Here is a 9784-nt window from a genome sequence, read left to right as displayed (position 1 = left end):
TGAATTTGGCGTCTAAGAATAGCGAAATTACGTTTCCAACTCAATCCCTTTGAAAAACCCACTTGGACTGAGTAGTTCCATCTGGTATAGATGTAGCGACAGTACCTAGAAATAGCCCCCACTAACTGTCACTTCGTAAATACTTACTGATAACTCAAACGTAGCATCATCTTGAACCTACACGTGTGTCTACTTGTAGCCTTTTCCAAGCACAAGTAAGACTCAAATGTGTTGGTGATACCACATGCCAGTTACAGAGGATGAGAGGCGAAAGTGCTGTACCTTACTGAGCGTGACGCCAGTGTAAAAGGGGTGGATCTGGGCCCAAACCTCTGCCAATATACAAGTAGTAATTCCTGTTGAATACAGTACACAAGCACATCCTTGGATACACCATCCAATCAGGTGGGACGGTAATCAGTGCTTATAAAACACATTAGCCTGTGTTCAACGGCCGCCCCCTGTCAATTCAGAATGACTAGAAATATCAACACGATACAAACACCAGACTAAGTACAGTTAATACATTCACAAGCTAATACATTTCCAAAACGCGACTCTCAACAGAACATAGGTTTCTCATGGTCAGAAACTTACCGAAGATATGTTTCATTTACAAAACAACGGGGTGATATCATTCAACATTATACACAGGCATCTGTCGTGTGTGCACGTGGAACTTTATAACATGTCTGCTTTGTTGAAAATTCTGAAAATATCATTGTAGTGTTTTGTGAAAGAAAGAAAAGAGTACTAGTTTCCCTGTGCCGAACGCTCACCCCTATCCCGTCATTACCTGCTCGTGTAGTTGCTCCCTAAAGCAACACGTCGGCCCACAAGTCCGCCGGTCGCCTACACTGCAGATAGACTGATTGTCTCTGACGTCAGTTTGTTCTTGACGTAATTTGTCTGTGATGTCAGCAGAGTATGGAACACAAAGAGCAGTGACGTTGTTCCATTGTCGACGTCACTGATACCTGTATGGCAACCGCACCATTCTGTTCCAGGCCGTTTAGGAACTCCTGCTTTTCATCTTTTGAAGTTGCTCTTCATTATTCCGGTCAGGGATCGAGTTGCGATCTCAGTTTAGACCCATTTCCATTCTGTCGGTTGTGGTTTAGTTTAGACTGCTTTAGATGTTCAAACTTCACTCAACAACACAGATCAATCCCTAGCAAGTGCAAAGAAAGTCCAACTTAATCCTCATTTATGTATTATTTAGATGCATCTTTAGTTGAATTTGGCGTCTAAGAATAGCGAAATTACGTTTCCAACTCAATCCCTTTGAAAACCCCACTTGGACTGAGTAGTTCCATCTGGTAGATGTAACGACAGTACTTAGAAATAGCCCCCACTAACTGTCACTTCGTAAATACTTACTGATAACTCAAACGTAGCATCATCTTGAACCTACACGTGTGTCTACTTGTAGCCTTTTCCAAGCACAAGTAAGACTCAAATGTGTTGGTGATACCACATGCCAGTTACAGAGGATGAGAGGCGAAAGTGCTGTACCTTACTGAGCGTGACGCCAGTGTAAAGGGGGTGGATCTGGGCCCAAACCTCTGCCAATATACAAGTAGTAATTCCTGTTGAATACAGTACACAACCACATCCGTGGATACACCATCCAATCAGGTGGGACGGTAATCAGTGCTTATAAAACACATTAGCCTGTGTTCAACGGCCGCCCCCTGTCAATTCAGAATGACTAGAAATATCAACACGATACAAACACCAGACTAAGTACAGTTAATACATTCACAAGCTAATACATTTCCAAAACGCGACTCTCAACAGAACATAGGTTTCTCATGGTCAGAAACTTACCGAAGATATGTTTCATTTACAAAACAACGGGGTGATATCATTCAACATTATACACAGGCATCTGTCGTGTGTGCACGTGGAACTTTATAACATGTCTGCTTTGTTGAAAATTCTGAAAATATCATTGTAGTGTTTTGTGAAAGAAAGAAAAGAGTACTAGTTTCCCTGTGCCGAACGCTCACCCCTATCCCGTCATTACCTGCTCGTGTAGTTGCTCCCTAAAGCAACACGTCGGCCCACAAGTCCGCCGGTCGCCTACACTGCAGATAGACTGATTGTCTCTGACGTCAGTTTGTTCTTGACGTAATTTGTCTGTGATGTCAGCAGAGTATGGAACACAAAGAGCAGTGACGTTGTTCCATTGTCGACGTCACTGATACCTGTATGGCAACCGCACCATTCTGTTCCAGGCCGTTTAGGAACTCCTGCTTTTCATCTTTTGAAGTTGCTCTTCATTATTCCGGTCAGGGATCGAGTTGCGATCTCAGTTTAGACCTATTTCCATTCTGTCGGTTGTGGTTTAGTTTAGACTGCTTTAGATGTTCAAACTTCACTCAACAACACAGATCAATCCCTAGCAACGGCAACGAAAGCCCTACTTAATCTTTATTTATGTATTATTTAGATGCATCTTTAGTTGAATTTGGCGTCTAAGAATAGCGAAATTACGTTTCCAACTCAATCCCTTTGAAAACCCCACTTGGACTGAGTAGTTCCATCTGGTAGATGTAACGACAGTACCTAGAAATAGCCCCCACTAACTGTCACTTCGTAAATACTTACTGATAACTCAAACGTAGCATCATCTTGAACCTACACGTGTGTCTACTTGTAGCCTTTTCCAAGCACAAGTAAGACTCAAATGTGTTGGTGATACCACATGCCAGTTACAGAGGATGAGAGGCGAAAGTGCTGTACCTTACTGAGCGTGACGCCAGTGTAAAAGGGGTGGATCTGGGCCCAAACCTCTGCCAATATACAAGTAGTAATTCCTGTTGAATACAGTACACAACCACATCCTTGGATACACCATCCAATCAGGTGGGACGGTAATCAGTGCTTATAAAACACATTAGCCTGTGTTCAACGGCCGCCCCCTGTCAATTCAGAATGACTAGAAATATCAACACGATACAAACACCAGACTAAGTACAGTTAATACATTCACAAGCTAATACATTTCCAAAACGCGACTCTCAACAGAACATAGGTTTCTCATGGTCAGAAACTTACCCAAGATATGTTTCATTTACAAAAAAACGGGGTGATATCATTCAACATTATACACAGGCATCTGTCGTGTGTGCACGTGGAACTTTATAACATGTCTGCCTTGTTGAAAATTCTGAAAATATCATTGTAGTGTTTTGTGAAAGAAAGAAAAGAGTACTAGTTTCCCTGTGCCGAAGGCTCACCCCTATCCCGTCATTACCTGCTCGTGTAGTTGCTCCCTAAAGCAACACGTCGGCCCACAAGTCCGCCGGTCGCCTACACTGCAGATAGACTGATTGTCTCTGTCGTCAGCTCATTCTTGACGTAATTTGTCTGTGATGTCACCAGAGTATGGAACACAAAGAGCAGTGACGTTGTTCCATTGTCGACGTCACTGATACCTGTATGGCAACTGCACCATTCTGTTCCAGGCCGTTTAGGAACTCCTGCTTTTCATCATTTGAAGTTGCTCTTCATGATTCCGGTCAGGGATCGAGTTGCGATCTTAGTTTAGACCCATTTCCATTCTGTCTGTTATGGTTTAGTTTAGACTGCTTTAGGTGTTCAAACTTCACTCAACAACACAGATCAATCCCTAGCAACGGCAACGAAAGCCCTACTTAATCTTTATTTATGTATTATTTAGATGCATCTTTAGTTGAATTTGGCGTCTAAGAATAGCGAAATTACGTTTCCAACTCAATCTCTTTGAAAACCCCACTTGGACTGAGTAGTTCCATCTGGTAGATGTAACGACAGTACCTAGAAATAGCCCCCACTAACTGTCACTTCGTAAATACTTACTGATAACTCAAACGTAGCATCATCTTGAACCTACACGTGTGTCTACTTGTAGCCTTTTCCAAGCACAAGTAAGACTCAAATGTGTTGGTGATACCACATGCCAGTTACAGAGGATGAGAGGCGAAAGTGCTGTACCTTACTGAGCGTGACGCCAGTGTAAAAGGGGTGGATCTGGGCCCAAACCTCTGCCAATATACAAGTAGTAATTCCTGTTGAATACAGTACACAACCACATCCTTGGATACACCATCCAATCAGGTGGGACGGTAATCAGTGCTTATAAAACACATTAGCCTGTGTTCAACGGCCGCCCCCTGTCAATTCAGAATGACTAGAAATATCAACACGATACAAACACCAGACTAAGTACAGTTAATACATTCACAAGCTAATACATTTCCAAAACGCTACTCTCAACAGAACATAGGTTTCTCATGGTCAGAAACTTACCGAAGATATGTTTCATTTACAAAACAACGGGGTGATATCATTCAACATTATACACAGGCATCTGTCGTGTGTGCACGTGGAACTTTATAACATGTCTGCCTTGTTGAAAATTCTGAAAATATCATTGTAGTGTTTTGTGAAAGAAAGAAAAGAGTACTAGTTTCCCCTGTGCCGAACGCTCACCCCTACCCCGTCATTACCTGCTCGTGTAGTTGCTCCCTAAAGCAACACGTCGGCCCACAAGTCCGCCGGTCGCCTACACTGCAGATAGACTGATTGTCTCTGACGTCAGCTCATTCTTGACGTAATTTGTCTGTGATGTCAGCAGAGTATGGAACACAAAGAGCAGTGACGTTGTTCCATTGTCGACGTCACTGATACCTGTATGGCAACTGCACCATTCTGTTCCAGGCCGTTTAGGAACTCCTGCTTTTCATCTTTTGAAGTTGCTCTTCATGATTCTGGTCAGGGATCGAGTTGCGATCTTAGTTTAGACCCATTTCCATTCTGTCGGTTGTGGTTTAGTTTAGACTGCTTTAGGTGTTCAAACTTCACTCAACAACACAGATCAATCCCTAGCAACGGCAACGAAAGCCCAACTTAATCTTTATTTATGTATTATTTAGATGCATCTTTAGTTGAATTTGGCGTCTAAGAATAGCTAAATTACGTTTCCAACTCAATCCCTTTGAAAACCCCACTTGGACTGAGTAGTTCCATCTGGTAGATGTAACGACAGTACCTAGAAATAGCCCCCACTAACTGTCACTTCGTAAATACTTACTGATAACTCAAACGTAGCATCATCTTGAACCTACACGTGTGTCTACTTGTAGCCTTTTCCAAGCACAAGTAAGACTCAAATGTGTTCGTGATACCACATGCCAGTTACAGAGGATGAGAGGCGAAAGTGCTGTACCTTACTGAGCGTGACGCCAGTGTAAAAGGGGTGGATCTGGGCCCAAACCTCTGCCAATATACAAGTAGTAATTCCCGTTGAATACAGTACACAAGCACATCCTTGGATACACCATCCAATCAGGTGGGACGGTAATCAGTGCTTATAAAACACATTAGCCTGTGTTCAACGGCCGCCCCCTGTCAATTCAGAATGACTAGAAATATCAACACGATACAAACACCAGACTAAGTACAGTTAATACATTCACAAGCTAATACATTTCCAAAACGCTACTCTCAACAGAACATAGGTTTCTCATGGTCAGAAACTTACCGAAGATATGTTTCATTTACAAAACAACGGGGTGATATCATTCAACATTATACACAGGCATCTGTCGTGTGTGCACGTGGAACTTTATAACATGTCTGCCTTGTTGAAAATTCTGAAAATATCATTGTAGTGTTTTGTGAAAGAAAGAAAAGAGTACTAGTTTCCCTGTGCCGAACGCTCACCCCTATCCCGTCATTACCTGCTCGTGTAGTTGCTCCCTAAAGCAACACGTCGGCCCACAAGTCCGCCGGTCGCCTACACTGCAGATAGACTGATTGTCTCTGACGTCAGCTCATTCTTGACGTAATTTGTCTGTGATGTCAGCAGAGTATGGAACACAAAGAGCAGTGACGTTGTTCCATTGTCGACGTCACTGATACCTGTATGGCAACTGCACCATTCTGTTCCAGGCCGTTTAGGAACTCCTGCTTTTCATCTTTTGAAGTTGCTCTTCATGATTCTGGTCAGGGATCGAGTTGCGATCTTAGTTTAGACCCATTTCCATTCTGTCTGTTGTGGTTTAGTTTAGACTGCTTTAGGTGTTCAAACTTCACTCAACAACACAGATCAATCCCTAGCAACGGCAACGAAAGCCCTACTTAATCTTTATTTATGTATTATTTAGATGCATCTTTAGTTGAATTTGGCGTCTAAGAATAGCTAAATTACGTTTCCAACTCAATCCCTTTGAAAACCCCACTTGGACTGAGTAGTTCCATCTGGTAGATGTAACGACAGTACCTAGAAATAGCCCCCACTAACTGTCACTTCGTAAATACTTACTGATAACTCAAACGTAGCATCATCTTGAACCTACACGTGTGTCTACTTGTAGCCTTTTCCAAGCACAAGTAAGACTCAAATGTGTTGGTGATACCACATGCCAGTTACAGAGGATGAGAGGCGAAAGTGCTGTACCTTACTGAGCGTGACGCCAGTGTAAAAGGGGTGGATCTGGGCCCAAACCTCTGCCAATATACAAGTAGTAATTCCTGTTGAATACAGTACACAACCACATCCTTGGATACACCATCCAATCAGGTGGGACGGTAATCAGTGCTTATAAAACACATTAGCCTGTGTTCAACGGCCGCCCCCTGTCAATTCAGAATGACTAGAAATATCAACACGATACAAACACCAGACTAAGTACAGTTAATACATTCACAAGCTAATACATTTCCAAAACGCTACTCTCAACAGAACATAGGTTTCTCATGGTCAGAAACTTACCGAAGATATGTTTCATTTACAAAAAAACGGGGTGATATCATTCAACATTATACACAGGCATCTGTCGTGTGTGCACGTGGAACTTTATAACATGTCTGCCTTGTTGAAAATTCTGAAAATATCATTGTAGTGTTTTGTGAAAGAAAGAAAAGAGTACTAGTTTCCCTGTGCCGAAGGCTCACCCCTATCCCGTCATTACCTGCTCGTGTAGTTGCTCCCTAAAGCAACACGTCGGCCCACAAGTCCGCCGGTCGCCTACACTGCAGATACACTGATTGTCTCTGACGTCAGCTCATTCTTGACGTAATTTGTCTGTGATGTCAGCAGAGTATGGAACACAAAGAGCAGTGACGTTGTTCCATTGTCGACGTCACTGATACCTGTATGGCAACTGCACCATTCTGTTCCAGGCCGTTTAGGAACTCCTGCTTTTCATCTTTTGAAGTTGCTCTTCATGATTCTGGTCAGGGATCGAGTTGCGATCTTAGTTTAGACCCATTTCCATTCTGTCTGTTGTGGTTTAGTTTAGACTGCTTTAGGTGTTCAAACTTCACTCAACAACACAGATCAATCCCTAGCAACGGCAACGAAAGCCCTACTTAATCTTTATTTATGTATTATTTAGATGCATCTTTAGTTGAATTTGGCGTCTAAGAATAGCGAAATTACGTTTCCAACTCAATCCCTTTGAAAACCCCACTTGGACTGAGTAGTTCCATCTGGTAGATGTAACGACAGTACTTAGAAATAGCCGCCACTAACTGTCACTTCGTAAATACTTACTGATAACACAAACGAAGCATCATCTTGAACCTACACGTGTGTCTACTTGTAGCCTTTTCCAAGCACAAGTAAGACTCAAATGTGTTGGTGATACCACATGCCATTTACAGAGGATGGGAGGCGAAAGTGCTGTACCTTACTGAGCGTGACGCCAGTGTAAAAGGGGTGGATCTGGGCCCAAACCTCTGCCAATATACAAGTAGTAATTCCTGTTGAATACAGTACACAACCACATCCTTGGATACACCATCCAATCAGGTGGGACGGTAATCAGTGCTTATAAAACACATTAGCCTGTGTTCAACGGCCGCCCCCTGTCAATTCAGAATGACTAGAAATATCAACACGATACAAACACCAGACTAAGTACAGTTAATACATTCACAAGCTAATACATTTCCAAAACGCTACTCTCAACAGAACATAGGTTTCTCATGGTCAGAAACTTACCGAAGATATGTTTCATTTACAAAACAACGGGGTGATATCATTCAACATTATACACAGGCATCTGTCGTGTGTGCACGTGGAACTTTATAACATGTCTGCCTTGTTGAAAATTCTGAAAATATCATTGTAGTGTTTTGTGAAAGAAAGAAAAGAGTACTAGTTTCCCTGTGCCGAACGCTCACCCCTATCCCGTCATTACCTGCTCGTGTAGTTGCTCCCTAAAGCAACACGTCGGCCCACAAGTCCGCCGGTCGCCTACACTGCAGATAGACTGATTGTCTCTGACGTCAGCTCATTCTTGACGTAATTTGTCTGTGATGTCAGCAGAGTATGGAACACAAAGAGCAGTGACGTTGTTCCATTGTCGACGTCACTGATACCTGTATGGCAACTGCACCATTCTGTTCCAGGCCGTTTAGGAACTCCTGCTTTTCATCTTTTGAAGTTGCTCTTCATGATTCTGGTCAGGGATCGAGTTGCGATCTTAGTTTAGACCAATTTCCATTCTGTCTGTTGTGGTTTAGTTTAGACTGCTTTAGGTGTTCAAACTTCACTCAACAACACAGATCAATCCCTAGCAACGGCAACGAAAGCCCTACTTAATCTTTATTTATGTATTATTTAGATGCATCTTTAGTTGAATTTGGCGTCTAAGAATAGCTAAATTACGTTTCCAACTCAATCCCTTTGAAAACCCCACTTGGACTGAGTAGTTCCATCTGGTAGATGTAACGACAGTACCTAGAAATAGCCCCCACTAACTGTCACTTCGTAAATACTTACTGATAACTCAAACGTAGCATCATCTTGAACCTACACGTGTGTCTACTTGTAGCCTTTTCCAAGCACAAGTAAGACTCAAATGTGTTGGTGATACCACATGCCAGTTACAGAGGATGAGAGGCGAAAGTGCTGTACCTTACTGAGCGTGACGCCAGTGTAAAAGGGGTGGATCTGGGCCCAAACCTCTGCCAATATACAAGTAGTAATTCCTGTTGAATACAGTACACAACCACATCCTTGGATACACCATCCAATCAGGTGGGACGGTAATCAGTGCTTATAAAACACATTAGCCTGTGTTCAACGGCCGCCCCCTGTCAATTCAGAATGACTAGAAATATCAACACGATACAAACACCAGACTAAGTACAGTTAATACATTCACAAGCTAATACATTTCCAAAACGCTACTCTCAACAGAACATAGGTTTCTCATGGTCAGAAACTTACCGAAGATATGTTTCATTTACAAAAAAACGGGGTGATATCATTCAACATTATACACAGGCATCTGTCGTGTGTGCACGTGGAACTTTATAACATGTCTGCCTTGTTGAAAATTCTGAAAATATCATTGTAGTGTTTTGTGAAAGAAAGAAAAGAGTACTAGTTTCCCTGTGCCGAAGGCTCACCCCTATCCCGTCATTACCTGCTCGTGTAGTTGCTCCCTAAAGCAACACGTCGGCCCACAAGTCTGCCGGTCGCCTACACTGCAGATAGACTGATTGTCTCTGACGTCAGCTCATTCTTGACGTAATTTGTCTGTGATGTCACCAGAGTATGGAACACAAAGAGCAGTGACGTTGTTCCATTGTCGACGTCACTGATACCTGTTTGGCAACCGCACCATTCGGTTCCAGGCCGTTTAGGAACTCCTGCTTTTCATCTTTTGAAGTTGCTCTTCATGATTCCGGTCAGGGATCGAGTTGCGATCTTAGTTTAGACCCATTTCCATTCTGTCTGTTGTGGTTTAGTTTAGACTGCTTTAGATGTTCAAACTTCACT

This window comes from Haliotis cracherodii, unplaced genomic scaffold (genome assembly GCF_022045235.1).
Source record: "Haliotis cracherodii isolate W230 unplaced genomic scaffold, xgHalCrac1.p SCAF_2, whole genome shotgun sequence".
NCBI classification, from domain to species: Eukaryota; Metazoa; Mollusca; class Gastropoda; order Lepetellida; family Haliotidae; genus Haliotis; species Haliotis cracherodii.
Note: the sequence above shows the minus strand (reverse complement) of the source record.